The sequence below is a fragment of the Ptychodera flava genome, chromosome 9 (genome assembly GCF_041260155.1).
Source record: "Ptychodera flava strain L36383 chromosome 9, AS_Pfla_20210202, whole genome shotgun sequence".
NCBI classification, from domain to species: Eukaryota; Metazoa; Hemichordata; class Enteropneusta; family Ptychoderidae; genus Ptychodera; species Ptychodera flava.
Genome location: NC_091936.1, coordinates 29,731,093 through 29,748,337, shown reverse-complemented (window position 1 = coordinate 29,748,337; position 17,245 = coordinate 29,731,093).

Below are 17,245 nucleotides of genomic sequence, written 5' to 3'. Positions count from 1 at the left end.
CATCCCTCTGACATTCCATGCTACGAAAGAATGTACATGTCTAGATTCAGCGTTGTTATAAGGTTGAACATTTTCTCTCCAAAGACAATGACTCACAGGGGCTTGGCCACACCTCTAAAGGAAAATTAAATCGTTTGTGTTGGAATTAACTTTATACTTTTTACCATCGACCACAAGTTTATCATACGACAAGTGCGAGCGTTATCCTTCATTTCTCGCTCTAACAAGAAATGGAATGAGTTTTTTAAGAGGGTGTCAAACTTGTGGAGGGAAATCTTCATTCACGCTCAAATCAGAATCCTTGGTCAGGGTATTTCGCGCCTTTTGCAAAATTTCAGTTCGCGTCTTGTAAGAGAGGAACTTGACTACAGTTGGCCGTGAACACCCTGTCTCAACGTTCAGTCTATGGGCTCTATTGATGGATATAAATGTCGCGTTTTAAGCCTTTTTTATGTCTAGTTTGGATTTTAGTGTCTCTCAGACGATTTTTTCACATTCATCACATGTTCATCATCTGATTCCTTCACCCCTCTAAAAGATCAAATTATTTCGGCAAGTTTGGGAACGGAGTCCGACAGCCTCGGGTTCTAATTCCTCAATCCTTTCGATTAACCTTTTATTTTGTTCAACAAGGTCGTCTTGTAACTTGTTTCGTCGGAATGTCTCTGACAGTTTTATTCACTTGCCTCATATCATTTCTCAGTCCTTTGATGTCAGTACGAATAGTTTTCAAGATTGGTAGGACAGATTCACCCATTTCGACTGCAGTGTCTTCGTTTTCGTCATCTATTAAGTCTCCTGCTGCATATATTTTCATTTGCCGCGTCTGGGGTCCAGGATTCAGGTCCACGTCACCGCCTTTTTGTAAAAGTCGAGCAATGTGTGATGTTTCACAGTAGCTTTCCATTCCAACACTTTTAAAAAATGGCATTCTCCAGATGTTCCTTACATAACCAAGGGTACATCGTATTGCGTTTTCAGTAGCGGAGCTCATGCTATTTCCAAAAAATTGACATATTACCCCAGTATTCCTCGAAAGATAATCCACCGCTTGTTTCCAGCCAATAACAAAGTCGAGTGGTACTATGAAGTACCAATTCAGTTCCTGCAAACGTCAAAGCAGTAATGAAAAAAAACAGCAGAACAATCTATAGCAGAGTTTGTTGTGTGGAGACCATGTGGTAATGTCCGTATACATTTCAACCGTCACACCTTTCAAACTTCTTGGATTTGAAAAGGAACAGTTTGAGCTCTCCATACCTCTCATCCGATTCCCGTGTTGCCCACTAAGATGTTTTTGGTAGTAGAGATAACGTCAGGTGAATTTATAACGTTTTACTGTTGATATTTTGCAATAAATTGCAAAAATTCTCGGAGCTCGGACAAAATGCTGCCAACTCGTTCTCTGACCACAGCGCCCTCAATAGTACTATTGTGACGTTTGCTGAGGATATCATCTGTTACCTTGGACTACATCATCCAGTTAGAACCAACCGTCTAGACAGAGAGGATATGTAAAATCTAGCTGCACAATTTTCCTGAGAAAAACGACCGGTATGACAAAGTATGTTATGGAAAGCCTCAGCTGACTTAAGTTAACAGATAGTAGTATATTAGGCTGCGTTCACAAATAACGATGACGGGGGGGGGGGGGGAGCTGGAGGAATCGCGATTGAAATCTAATGTTTTTCAGATCCCCCCTCAATACCCTAAAAAATTTTCAAATGCCCCCCTCTATATGATCAAAAATTTTCAAGTCCCCCCAAACTATCAGAAGCCCGCATATTTGTAAAGGATGTACGCGCAGAAAAAATAAACACGTATTGCACCGTTCCGCTCGCAGGTGTTCAGCGCTACCTGTTATTAGCAGTCCGGGTTATGTCCATATAGAGGATACTAGGGAAGAGCCAATGGCGTACCGTATATGTACTGAAATTAAGACAAGAACCAATCACGTACTGTATATGTAACAAGGGTCAAAGGTTACGTTGGTTCACTTTGTTTAGATCGCGGATCGCGATATGACCTGACAGATCCACCAATCCAGTGAGACTGTTGGCTACCCGGAAGTATCTTAGCTGCAGTCGATTGGCGACGTTCTACCGTGTTAAAAATTGTAAGATTTCTTCAGGAATAGTTTTCTGAGTTTCTTTACCCTTGACCATATTCGACAAAGAGTTATTTGACGTTTTTCGTACTCTTTACCAGCTTTTGGATAACTTCTCGGCGATTGATCCGGCGCGCGTTTTTCTGAGCGAAGGGCCAATCGTACCGGGCAATGCATGCTGATCGAAAAAATCATGCTCCATCGTGCTCCGATGACCGACTAAAACAGTTGACCCATCTTTGCAAAGCTTGAAACATTCTCCATACTGCAGATGGCAAGGTTAAATTGAAATTTGACCAAAAATAGGCGATATTTGGCGACAAATAACTTACTGTAGATTTAAAAGGGTCAAATGTTGATTTCTAGGAGCCGTACCCGGCCAGGAAATTCATCCAAATAAGTAATTTTCAATGTACTAACCACTTGTGTCGGTCACCATCTCGGCCGCACTGAACATTGTGCGTAACGTCTACATCTAAAAACTACCCAGTGCTAAAAACAAAGGCGAAATCAAGCCGAAAAGTTCCCAACTCATTGCAATGTACGAGCCAAGGTTTGCATTGTTAATTATTCATGACGTTTGCGGGGCAGGTTCGCTGATTGGTCAATCGTAATATCCTCTCTATGGACATAGCCCGGACTGATTAGCAGTTTGTAAATTAATATTCCCAAGGCAAGTTCTTAAATTGATTCATTTTTAAACGCATCGGTGAACTTTTTGGATTTATCGGTCTAAGTCAACTTGAGTTAATCCAACTCTGGCCAGGTTAATTGCTCCTGCCGAAGAGCACACAAAATGGCGATCATGAGAGAGTAGGCAAATTGTGAATTCTGGCTATTTGCCATATTGTAAAAAAAACTGAGCACAGTGACCTACCAAAAATTTGTTTCAAAAGTGCAAGACATATATGAATTAGATGCTACTAAAATTGACGATACTGGAAGGTTAAAATATTTCATCAGATAAATGTTTTAATCTCTGACATTTTGGGTGTAATAATGGCAACTTTATTCACATATTTTTTCATTTAGTCTTTACTATTCCAAGTTTGTACTTTTGTATTATTTCATGACAAGAATGTGAAAATTTAGAATTTCAAGCATGTTGACTCAATGTTTTTTCGTTAATATTTGATTATTCTCATATGCCAGAATTAAAAAATCCCCGATTACTTTTAAAGTCTCCTTGTCTTCCATGTGTCTCTGGCCTGATCTTGTGTACAAGTATGTTTCACTGTCATGAGCGTCATTTGACCCAAACTTTTTCTTCAACTACCAAGTACATCAAGGTCAGAGCTATCTCTGTCACTGCTCAGGTATGCAGAATATTATTTTATGTACATGTGGCTTACTTTATTTGCAAACATTAGGATGTTATGTGCATAAGGTATAATTTTAGGTTTATTTTCTTTTATTTCATCTTCAAACACTATAATATTACATGTCTACGGTATTATTTTATTTGCAAACAGTTAAATTGCCCATGCTAGCGTGTGTTATTTATTTTATTACACCGAACAAACACTTGTTTTCGAAACTTAGCTCCGAATGCAGTCAAGTGTCGATCGAGACTCGCCACAGTGAAACGTTCGATTTGTTCCTCGATCGCAATGCAACATGAAGTTGAATTAGGGCCTAACGTCTTAAAACGAAGACAGTGTTGTTCAAGCTTTTCTCCTTTCTTTTACTAAACGTCATGTACTTCAGGTCGAGCTAATTTCTTGTACCTTTTCAAAAGCCACTTTTTTACAGAAAATACCAAGCAAATGTACGCGATGATGTGGTACGCGCAGAAAGGACGCGCGGTATTCCAGAACGTGGTAGCGGGCTATATCACATCACGCGACAGGGCTATATCAGCGCACGCGACAGGGCTATATAACCTGTGCCATGTTCTATCACTTTCTGTTCTATATCACGTGAGTGAGGCTCGGCCAATCACAGTACCTGAATAATACGTGAGATGTAATAATAAGATATATGTACTTCAAGTATTATATTTGGTCAATTACTATTATTTTATGTTCAAACAATATGATATTATGTGTCTACAGTATTATTTTATTTGCAAACATTACGATATTATGTTCAAAAAGCATTATTTGATGATTAAATACTATTTATTAAAGTTCAAACTGTATGATATTATGTTATGCATTATTATTACACCTCACTCATTCAGCGTGCACTGCCATTGGTTAAACACGACTCACGTGACATGTATAAGAATGTGATGATGCCCTCTGCGAATGTGATGATGCCCTCTGCGAACTTGATGATGCCCTCTGCATTTGATATTACATGGATGTCGTCATTTTACTTACTGCGCATCCTTTCTGCGCAAAACAAATTGTCGTTCGCTTGTCGTACTTTGCAGTCGCCAACTTATGGCTGCGAAACGTCATGCAACATTGAATGCAATTTCTGTGTTCAGCGACTATGCAAGCAACAATATATGATATTGAGAATTTACCCAAGGAAGTGTTGACACTTGGGACATAAAGGTTACCATTAATTTTATGACGTGTACTGTAGCAATGAGAAGGCAACCGACAGTATGTTGTAAGATTGTGTGGCAAGTTATTATTTATAAGATCATACATGAATGTACTGATATGTAATTTATGTAATTTGTATATATCGAGAATATTAAGTTGTTTGAACAGAGTAGCTGAGTTTGCTGTGAAGTCACTGAAAGTTATAGCTCTGACTGCCATTTTTTGCGAAAGAAAGATACTATTGAGATGTGAGGGATATTACATGACGATATTACATGCACAAAGTATATTTTTTGTGCAATTACTATGATTTTATGTGCATATATCATTATCTTACGTGAAAAATAATAATATTGTGTAGCTGTGTATCCTAATTCAGAACCACTATTAAAGTTACCATCAAGTGCACAGAAAAGAGATTCTGTATATGTATAATATCAAAAATAAATTTTGGTCTGCGCAATTATACTGAATATGAGGAAAATTGATCCAGCACCCTAATTGGCTGAGAGTTTGGGATTTCCATTGAGCTTGGTTTATTGCTTCGAAGCCCATTGGTTTGAATTATTTTTCTTCCTTTCCAAAAATACAGTGAACATTGCGGTCTGAAAATTGTTAACTTTTGAAATTTTCCAATACAAAATTAGTTTTATCTGTGCATGTATATGACAACTGATAGAAATGTACCTGTGTACTTGACTAGACTAGGTTGATTAGCACTGCATACATCTACAACAAACTGAGTTTTGGAATTTTACTGCAAATATAAATTTACAGGACAAAGCTATATCTTTAAGATGCATTAGTTAGCCTGAATGTAGTTTTCAAACTACAACCCTTTGTCTGTCTTTCCGGTATCCCACGATAGCCAACTGTTATTAAGAGCTTAGCACAACTCATGCGGGCATATGGTGTTACTTCTTCGTTTTCTGATGATACTTTTGTAAGTTTAATCGCCTAAGCCTTTGATATATAAAAATAAAACCTAACTCGTGGTGTTCTTTACTGCCTCAAGTTCCACAATTTAGCCCAAGACCTTTCCGCGCTAAAGTCATCCGAATACTGTGTTTCATACTTACGTCACTCAATAAAGGTGAACGACTGACCGCTGTAAGAGGCACCTGGGGGAAGCGATGTGATAAAAAGTACCCTAAAAATTGGTCAAAATGGGCGTTACGCTGTTTCATCTGAAAAGCACATTTTTTAAACTCACTTTTTGAAAATGTTAGATTAATTTTTTTGATTATTCAGAATATTTAAAGTATCACATAGCATTTCTTCTTTCTTTTGTAAGTTATTTCATCTTAATACATGGATTTGAATTGAAATGGCGTTATAATAAGTGAAATTGGTGTGTCGTTACGCTTTTTATATTTTGACAACAGCATTGATTTATCTCTCTATTATCAATTGGGAAAACATTACCCTAGAATGTTTCCTAAAAGATCTATTTGATTGGAAGACCAACTATGTTTTGTTAGTACTAAATGTCGATAGGGTCAATGTATTTATTATGAATAACAAATCATGAAAGTTGCCCACATTTTTTGTCCCAAAATTTTGTAGTGTCCGTGACACCCTCATAACTTTCAGCCATATTCAGATAGTAGACATCTGATGTCATTAGCCAAAGTGGCCCTGTTTGCCTTCCTTATGTGTTATAAAAATATAATCCATTTACCACTTGTATTGTTTCAGTATATCAAAAAGGGGCCAAATGTAGTGTCCGTGACAGCCGTAGTGTCCGTGACACCAAATCCATACATTACTTGTTACAGTGATTTAAGCTGGTAATTCTATAATTGTTTACCAGCTGAAGTTACATTTTTATAAAAGAGTAACTTAGTTTTTATGTAAGACATCAAATGAAATATATTAAACCAGTGAAAGATGTTTTTTCTACCTTTTAAGATTGTAATGTTAAAAAGCTGTCCTATGAAATAACGGTATAGGGGTTTAAAAAAAGGAACAGAAAAAGTGTTATCAGTTATTTCCCAATATATAACGACATCAATATTTCTATATTTTTATCTTTTGTTGAGATTACTGTTAACGTTTTGTCTCCTTTTGTGAACTTTGATTTGACAAGTGTGTCTTTTTTTTTTTCGTAACAAATCATTTTGCAGGAAATCATGCAAAGCTGGATAAAATCATGATACATTCACCTTATTTTCTACAACAGATGTATATATTTTCTGGTTACACTTTTAAAAAGAATATTTGTACAAATGTTGTATAGTCTATTTTGTTATTTCTCCATCAACTCATAATAGTTTGTAGTGTCCGTGACGGTGTGTTAACACAATAAAGAACTGGTTGCCATGGAAATACTTAGAAAGTTTAGGTCACGACTTTTCAAGCATTAATGTACCAAACCTTAAGCTTTGTGAATTTAGTAAATTTATATATGTGTCTACAAGATGAAATTTTGTCAAAAGTGAAACACTCTAGAGCACCCTGATTGTGACTGAGCCGACTGCGTTGTTTGAGGTTCGGAGGCTGCCTGATCGGTTTTGCTGGAAAGACTGTTGTCTTCGAAAGCTAATGTTACAGTAAAACAGTTGATCGACAGTGTGCTACCCTGAACAATATTGGTATCTATCCAGGAAGTGAATTTTCCAGTCATTTAACATATCAATACCTGCAGATCATAGCCTTAGGAGAACGGTATAGCATGTCTAGTGCACAACGGTGACGCCTCAAAGTTTGACGACCTATGCACACATACGCAGAGCTTGTATGCAATGTTTTATGTTCGCCATGACAACGACCTTTTACTCAGCACCTGTAAACATAACATGGCTAAAAATGGATTAGCTGTGAATTTCAGGATTGCAACTTGGTACCGTCATGTTCCTAATACTTTCGTGGCAATTTTGGCTATATTTCTCCACTATCATGGGATGATCTGGTACACTTCGGTAAGATTAATTTGTGGATGGCCTGACAGCTTTTTCTTTGCAGTTTGAATAATTTTGTGTTTAATTGTGATTGATAAATTGTGATTAAATGACTATAAAATGAATTTTCATTTGCCATCATTTCCCGAGCCTGTCATCCAAGTACATCAGTTCAGATAATGATATTTTATTCAAAGTTTGTCGCGACAAATTCGATTGCACTGTCGCCTTTTAATTTGCATAACAAAGTCATAGTCTTGCCTTTCTGTGTCGAGCTGGGTTGACTGTATGAGCGTCCGTCATCTCATAGCGATCAACATCATATCGCCCACAAATAATTTCATGCCCCAGGCTTTGGTAGTCTGTGTGGGCTACCATTTCATGGGTTTTGGTAGCCCCAGGGAAAAGTTGGTAGTCTATGGACGCGGGACTACCGCTTATTTCGAGCCTTGATATATACATACATACATACATACATACATACATACATACATACATACATACATACATACATACATACATGCAGACAGACATACATGCAGACAGACAGACGCACGTACTACGTACACACTTATACCTACATTCGTTCATGTATTACGAACGTACTTACACATAATTACTTATACATGCACTCGTGCGCACATTAATTAATTTTACGCACAACTTATGATAGTACACGGCATACGAAGGTATTTATTCGTTCTTAAAGTGAATCGTGTTTCTCTCTTCGCTAACATACCCTTTCACAAATTGTCCTTAACAGTGTATTGAATAAGTCGGGATACCTCATTTTTCAACACGAAGGAAATGTTGCGTAAACTCTAGTCCGGTTTGGTACACCGATATATGATTATCTTTCTCAACAGCTCAGCTGGAAACAGCACGGTCGCCATGCCAGCACTGTTTAAATTTGGTCAGGCATTGTTTTGTAAGGGCAAATGAGAGACTCTTTTACGATTTCTTCACATCTATGCATCCGATCGACAATACAAGTACGGAACGCAAAAAGACGCTCATTAAGCAAGACAGCTTTTCCCCATACAGACTTAGACGTGGTGGCTAGGCCTATTTGGGCGAAAAAGGCCTTACCCACCACATCTATTAAAATTCATGAGTTCACACATAAATAACGATTGAAAATCTGGGGAATGGCTGTTACGTCAGGTGGACAGCCCCAATGTGTTTGTAGTAAATTAAAATTACTCTTTGTCACGCGTGACTCTTTGCAAGGCAATTACGATTCTAAATAAAGCAAGACAAATTTGTTGGTTTCACAAATGTCCCTGCAGGTACAACACTAACCTTAATCAAACAGGGGTAACCACGCAGACATAACCGAGCCGTTTGTAACGACATTCGAAATACAGTGAGCATGTACTGACCAAATCATTTCACAATGCTTGCCGTATAGCATGAGGGTACTGCCCACGCTCCTGGCTCGATGATCGTAGCAAACGACTTACAATGGGGTGGAAGAGAATTTTTACTTAGAGAATTTTTACTTCAATGGACTAACGTACACGTGACCACGGAGGTTACAACTAGTATTTACTGAAACTTATTTTTGTCACGGTATCTATTGATGCGCGATGGTCAGCTATTGGCCCTAGGCCGGTATGAGTGAAGAGTGCTCGGCAATGACTACGCCGTACAGAAATACGTAGCCGTATTATAGCCCTGCCACGCAGGGCGGACTAGAGCACGTGTAGATGCCTGAGTAGTAGCTGAGCCGTTCTTTTATTAAAGTGCATGCAGTCTTTGATCCTGGCAAAAATGGCAGCCATCTAGGTTTGTGTACGGCGATTTATGTTCAGCCACTATGTTTCCCTCCATTGAGTTGGTGGTGGGTAGTAATAAACGGAACATGTACACAGTCATTCTTCAGCTGCAACTCTTTCCTTAACTGCACCCCTTGTCCACCAGTTACAGTCATCGACGGCCTCAACTTTTTGCATCCACTAAAAACGTATACTGTGTCATGCTTTCCAGTGTTTCACTAAACTGCTGACGAGTTTTGTAATTACAATGTTGCTTTCCAACTCAAGGTGTCCAGAACAGCTAATTTTGACCAACCACGTTCAAGAAACTGGGAAAAGGTGCTAAAAGCGTGCGATCGATACATTGACGAGATAAACATTGAGAACAGTAGGATTACGAGAGGTGTGACTGCTCCAATCTGTTCAGTTTTCGTGTTAGGAAAAGTTGGAATGGTAGGGCCTCTTGTTTGGTCGTAGTCCTCGATATAAGCTTGATTAGTCTCCGATGCAGTAAAAAAATGAACAACAGTGGATAATTATCTTTAAACATGTGTACTGATGGTAAGAGATACACCAATCAAGAAATCGAGGCAGCCCTTTTCTTTCGTAAATATCGCATATTACCCTTTAGTTACCTCCTGCGGGGACACTAAAAAAGTAAATGCCGAACAAAAACGAATATACAGCATTTTTAACGCCTTGAAGCATTAAACAGATCGACTTTACAAAGGCTATTCCTAGCGTGCATCGTCATTCTATTTTTATGAACATGAAGTAAAAGAAATAAAACCTAGGGAATGCTATAAAGTTTGAAAAACGTTTAAACATGCTATAAAGTTTGAAAACGTTTAAACATGTTTGGATAATATAATCTGTCGACAGCAATGTACCATAGGTGAAGCACGAAAATATGATATGGAAAAGACTGTTATTTATGACAGCATTTTCCCGACACAGATTTAGACGTGATCGCTATGGCCTATTTGGTCGAAATCGGCGAAACCCACCACGTCTATTAAAATTCATGAGTTTACTTTTCTTGTTTACGCACACATTTATATGCATTGGAAATGTTTGAAACGTTCATAACTGGAGACGAGGGAAAGAAACCTCTCTCCGAGGAATAAACCAAATTCATATGGTTTGATACTGCACAGGGCCTGGGATGCAAATGCTACATGATGAACAGCATTTATCGAGAAATCCGCTAGAATATCGACGATTCGGAGAAATCTTGAAGGTCCATTTTTGTTCAAAAGCAAAATTGTCCACTGGGTTGCGGTAAGAATTGTGGCCAACAATTAACCACTGTGAGATTCCACTGTGAGATTTGAGATTTGAGGTACTACATATCCTCATGTATTTCTATCGAATATCGTATATTTGGGGAGTATCATGGGTCGGTAGATAGAGCAGTGGAGGCAAGATCCCAGTGTGGTGAGTTCGAGCCCAGACATGACTATTGTGTTGTGTCCTTATGCAAGGCCTTTATTCCTCATCCATTCTGCCCACCTAGGAATGATGGGTAAGGTGTGCGTTAAGCTCTGCTGCTCTGATTGGCTGCACAAGTGAGTTGTTGTTAGCTCCCAGGGAGTCAAGTGGTATCATATTAGATCCAGTGACCAGGGGTAACAATAATGGTCACATGTACTGGTGGGTATGTGTGCGTTGTATAAGAACCCATTATTATATTGCATATCAAAGCATGAGGTAGAAGTAAGCACGAGAAAGCCTTTATCTTCGTGGAATGAAAATACATTAGTCAATAAAATGGAGAATGAATGCGGGTGTTATGTATCGGGTGAGATTAGTGCCAAAACAATTGTGTTATCATTATTTTACTAGGTTTACATTATTTCGTTTCTCATTGTTTGCATTTCAAGTTTATATGTTTGCATTGTTATTTCATTATGTTTACATTTTTATTTCATTCTTTCATTTTGTTTGCATTTTTATTATATTATGTTTGCATTTTTATTTCATTCTTTCATTTTGTTTGCATTTTTATTATATTATGTTTGCATTTTTATTTCATTCTTTCATTTTGTTTGCATTTAATTACATTATGTTTGCATTTTTATTTCATTCTTTTCATTTTGTTTGCATTTTAATTATATTATGTTTGCATTTTTATTTCATTCTTTCATTTTGTTTGCATTTTTATTATATTATGTTTGCATTTTTATTATATTATGTTTGCATTTTTATTTCATTCTTTCATTTTGTTTGCATTTTTATTATATTATGTTTGCATTTTTATTATATTATGTTTGCATTTTTATTTCATTCTTTCATTTTGTTTGCATTTTTATTATATTATGTTTGCATTTTTATTTCATTCTTTCATTTTGTTTGCATTTTTATTATATTATGTTTGCATTTTTATTTCATTCTTTCATTTTGTTTGCATTTTTATTATATTATGTTTGCATTTTTATTTCATTCTTTCATTTTGTTTGCATTTTTATTATATTATGTTTGCATTTTTATTTCATTCTTTCATTTTGTTTGCATTTTTATTATATTATGTTTGCATTTTTATTTCATTCTTTCATTTTGTTTGCATTTTTATTATATTATGTTTGCATTTTTATTTCATTCTTTCATTTTGTTTGCATTTTAATTATATTATGTTTGCATTTTTATTTCATTCTTTCATTTTGTTTGCATTTTTATTATATTATGTTTGCATTTTTATTATATTATGTTTGCATTTTTATTTCATTCTTTCATTTTGTTTGCATTTTTATTATATTATGTTTGCATTTTTATTATATTATGTTTGCATTTTTATTTCATTCTTTCATTTGTTTGCATTTTTATTATATTATGTTTGCATTTTTATTTCATTCTTTCATTTTGTTTGCATTTTTATTATATTATGTTTGCATTTTTATTTCATTCTTTCATTTTGTTTGCATTTTTATTATATTATGTTTGCATTTTTATTTCATTCTTTCATTTTGTTTGCATTTTTATTATATTATGTTTGCATTTTTATTATATTATGTTTGCATTTTTATTTCATTCTTTCATTTTGTTTGCATTTTTATTATATTATGTTTGCATTTTTATTTCATTCTTTTCATTTTGTTTGCATTTTATTATATCATGTTTGCATTTTTATTTCATTCTTTCATTTTGTTTGCATTTTTATTATATTATGTTTGCATTTTTATTTCATTCTTTCATTTTGTTTGCATTTTGTTATATTATGTTTGCATTTTATTTCATTCTTTCATTTTGTTTGCATTTTTATTATATTATGTTTGCATTTTTATTATATTATGTTTGCATTTTTATTTCATTCTTTCATTTTGTTTGCATTTTTATTATATTATGTTTGCATTTTATTTCATTCTTTCATTTTGTTTGCATTTTTTTATATTATGTTTGCATTTTTATTTCATTCTTTCATTTTGTTTGCATCTTTATTATATTATGTTTGCATTTTTATTTCATTCTTTCATTTTGTTTGCATTTTTATTATATTATGTTTGCATTTTTATTTCATTCTTTCATTTTGTTTGCATTTTTTTATATTATGTTTGCATTTTTATTTCATTCTTTCATTTTGTTTGCATTTTTATTATATTATGTTTGCAGTTTTATTTATTTCATTATGTTAACATTTTTAATTCATAGAACTATCCCACAATCCTTTTTAACAAAATGGCTGGTTCCAATAGTTTACATCGGCTTATGAACTAGTACTAGAAATTGCTGATTTCCTTCAATCAGCATCCTAAGTTTGTTAGTTGGAATATATGTATGATAGCTTAGGTGCTTGTCAAAATGAACTTATTGTACTCCAACTGGAATTGCCTTTTCCTTAGTGTCAGCTAAGGGAGCCTTCAGTAATTACAGAGGGGTGGTCTTGGGGCAATTTCGCACACACCTGTACCATAAAATGTGACCCTCCCCTATCCTCCTGTCTAAAATGTGACCCTCCCCCTTGTCCGACATTCTAAAACTTGACCCTACCCCAACTGCTGCGGTAATCTCCCCCGGAATAACTGAAACAGTATCAGCTAATTTACATAACAGTTGGTTCAATTGTTATGTTAGGGACAAATTACAGAGGGGAGGGCTTGTGGTTTTGGAGGGACAGTCGCAATTTATCACGCAAGAATTTTTGAAGAGATATTTTATTTCATACATTTGCGGGAGGGTCACAATTTTTGTGCAACTATAAGAAGACAAGATGTGGCTGATTTAGTGCTTCACTAAAAAATATCAAATCATAATACATGGAGTCTATCAGGCAAACTATTGACAATTTACCCCAACAAAACATGCTATATCTGTATATTATATATGTTTGATAACGTATTTAAATGTACTGTGCTTGAATTTGGAAGTAAAATGTGCATTCGTGTACAAAAAATTGATTTCTGAATTTCATCTAAAAAGTTAGTTCACTATCCATGGTGTCTATGATGAAACTATGAAGTTTTTTCCAATACAAAAATAGGTAAATCTTTGCATTTTTGTACTCTTGATTACTGATATTAATAATCTTGATAAGACTAGAGTGGTTACAAGTCTATGGTTGTGTAAAAATTTGATTTTAGAATTTCACCAAATGTTGATTCACTTTGCATGGCGGTCTATGATGAAACTATGATTAATTTTTTTCCAATGCAAAACTAGGTACATCTGTGCATGTATGTGCGCTTGATTATTTATATTAATGTTTTTGATTAAACCAGAGTGGTTATGCGTCCATGGTTGTGCAAGAAATTTGATTTTGGAATTTCACTGAAAAGTTGATTTACTGTATATGGGTAGTCTATGAGAGAACTATGCACAATTTTTTCCAATATAAAACAGGCAATATCTTTGTATTTATGTACATTTGATAATTGATATACACTTTTCCACCTGTTGCATATGTTTTTGTCGCTTGTCTTTCATCAGTTGTAACTGTTCAAGTTGTTTAATGTAGGATACCACCGCATCTTCTTTGCTTGTGAAACTTGTGGATAATGTGTACGTATTTTGTTGGTGATTTCCTATTCAGGATTTAATATCGAACAGACAATCAAAGTTTTGGCCATAAAATCAGCTTCTGTCAAAAGTGACCCTCCCCCCAAGATAGGTTTATAACAAGTCATCGTTGATGACACAGTCCCCGCTTGTACATTTTGTTATAATCTTTGGTGTCCAGGTAGCTGTGGTCTAGGTAGCTGTGGAATGACATTGATGCAACGGGTGCATCAGGCCTGTGACTTGCATAATAAAGTAATCAGAGGAACGTTCAATAAATTACTCATCTCTGCCAGTAATGACCACTGAAGGAACTTTTGATTACATCACACATAACGATGCCCTCACTGCCTCTAGTGTCATGACGGCACATACTATAAACATGGTTTGGTGGAATTTTCGAAATGGTATGGGACAGAGTATGTTATTGTAATCAGCCATTTCGGATCATATAATGAAACAAATTAATGTGCACAAGAATGCAGCCATTGTATTTTATCTTCGTATCACGTTTGAACAAAATCAGTCCATCGAGGGACAGTGAACTATGTTTATGTTTCAAAGACATAAAAAAATCACACCAAAATTGAAATCAAATGGCTGTCTATTGACCATATGGATCATAGCACAAAATTAGTAGACATGCATATGTATGCCATAGTACTTTATCGTTGTACCAAGTCTCAACAACATTGGTTAAGGAATATTTGCATATGATTAAACCTCAAAGACATGAAAAAATCCAAAAATGACCATCTGACAGCGATATTGGAAAAAAATGACAATCTGGCAGACATATTGGAACATGTCACAAAGTAAATTGGCATGTATATGTATGCCATAGTGCTTGATCTTTGTGCCAAGTTTGGACAAAATAGGTGTAATGACCTTTGAATTACACTTCAAAGACATGCAAAATTCCAACAAAATGGCAGTTCTGCAGCCATATTGGATCCTATCGCAAGGTTAATTGATACATGCACATGTATGCCATAGTGCTTTGCCTTTGTGCCAAGTTTGAACAAAATCGGTTCAAGGATGTTTGAGTTATAGTTCAAAGACATGAAAAAAATCGCAAAAAAATGACCAACTGTCGGCCATATTGGATCATATCACGAAATAAATTAGTGTTCATATGAAGGGCATAATGTTTTGCTTTTGTGCCAAATTTGAATAGAATCAGTTCAAGGATGTCTGAGTTATGGTCCAAAGACATGAAAAATCGCAACAAAATGGCCGCCTCACGCCCATATTGAATCATAACGCAATATAATTCGACATGCATATGTAGCCTATAGTGTTATGCCTTTGTGCCAAGTTTGAGCAGAATCGGTTCAAGGATGTTTGAGTTATGGTTCAAAGACACGAAAATTCGCAAACAAAATGGCCGCCTCGCGGCCATATTGGATGGTATCGCAATATAATTCGACATGCATATGTAGGCCATAGTGTTATGCCTTTGTGCCAAGTTTGAACAGAATCTGTTCAAGGATGTCTGAGTTATGGTCCAAAGACATGAAAAATCGCAACAAAATGGCCGCCTCGCGCCCATATTGGATCGTATCGTAAAATAATTTGACATGGATATGAAAGCCATAGTGTTATGCCTTTGTGCCAAGTTTGAACAGAATCTGCTCAAGGATGTCTGAGTTATGGTCCAAAGACATGAAAAATCGCAACAAAATGGCCGCCTCGCGCCCATATTGGATCGTATCACAAAATAAATCGACGTGCATCTGTAGGTCATAGTGCTATGCCTTTGTGCCAAGTTTGAACAAAATGGTTCAGTAGTGTCTGAGAAACTGTTGATGACGGACGGACGGACGGACGGACGGACGGACGCACAGACGGGACCCAATCTATAAGTCCCCGCCGGACTTCGTCCGCGGGACTAAAAAGTGACCCTCCCCCTTGAACTGTTTTTCTAAAAAGTGACCCTCGCCCGCTTCCCCGCCCCCTGTTATTACTGAAGGCTCCCTAAATTGAACCAGCTTCGAGACTAAGGTAGTGTTGTGTTCTAGAACCTCGAAATGTTCGGCAAATTTCTACACCTCCTGCTCTTTCGATTGTGGGATATGCAATGTTCAAAAACTCAACATCCTAAAAGCCATTTCATTTACCGGCATGTGTATCTTTTCTCACCGAGGCATTGCTCTCGTGAGTAGAACTTTTAGGAGCCGTATAAGAATGTTATGTCAAGTTGGACGACTCCGTAGGCATGATGTGATGACAGTTTGTCTCGCACTTGATGATGAGTACGACTCTGAGCGAAAATACCTACTCAGTTCGTCCCTGGTTACTTGTGTCCTCAACAGCCGCATTATTGTTGTTGGTTTAGATTAGATGTAGTTGCAATAATTGCAGCCCACGGACCGTGCGCCAGTTTTATGTCGTCACGGCGTTGGTTGTGTTGTAGCGGTGGCCAGTAGGACTACAATTCCATCCGTAGAAAACGCGGAAATTTTGCACAGATCGACTGTGCCCAGAAACGATCGCCGAGTCTTCCCTTTACCTCATGGAAATGTCACCATAGTCTAGCTGCCTGGTCATCAGCGATGCCATCTATGCTAACGACATTGTCAACAGTGTACAACTGTACATGTATACTTAAAACTGAAAAACAACGGTTAATAAAAGCTGAACGAAGCTTTCCTTCATACCCGCCGCGCTAGCCCTGCGTACGATGCTGTGTGTTCCGCTACAGCTAATCGCCCCGCTCACGATTAGCTGTAGCGGAACACACAGCATCGTACGCAGGGCTACCGCCGCGCCGCCATATCTTGCACGTTACCATGATGATCTCGCCCAATGTGACCACAGACATGGGGACGGCAGACTACTGTCTATGAACTGTCGTTTTTCAGTCGAAAATACACACCGTCGACCATTTCCTTAGCGTAGATAGCATCGTATCCATCTCCATGTGATAAGAGAAAAATCGCCGCCCGTGCGACCCTTTCTCTTCACAGCAAAATGTCCGCGTTTTCTTCAGCC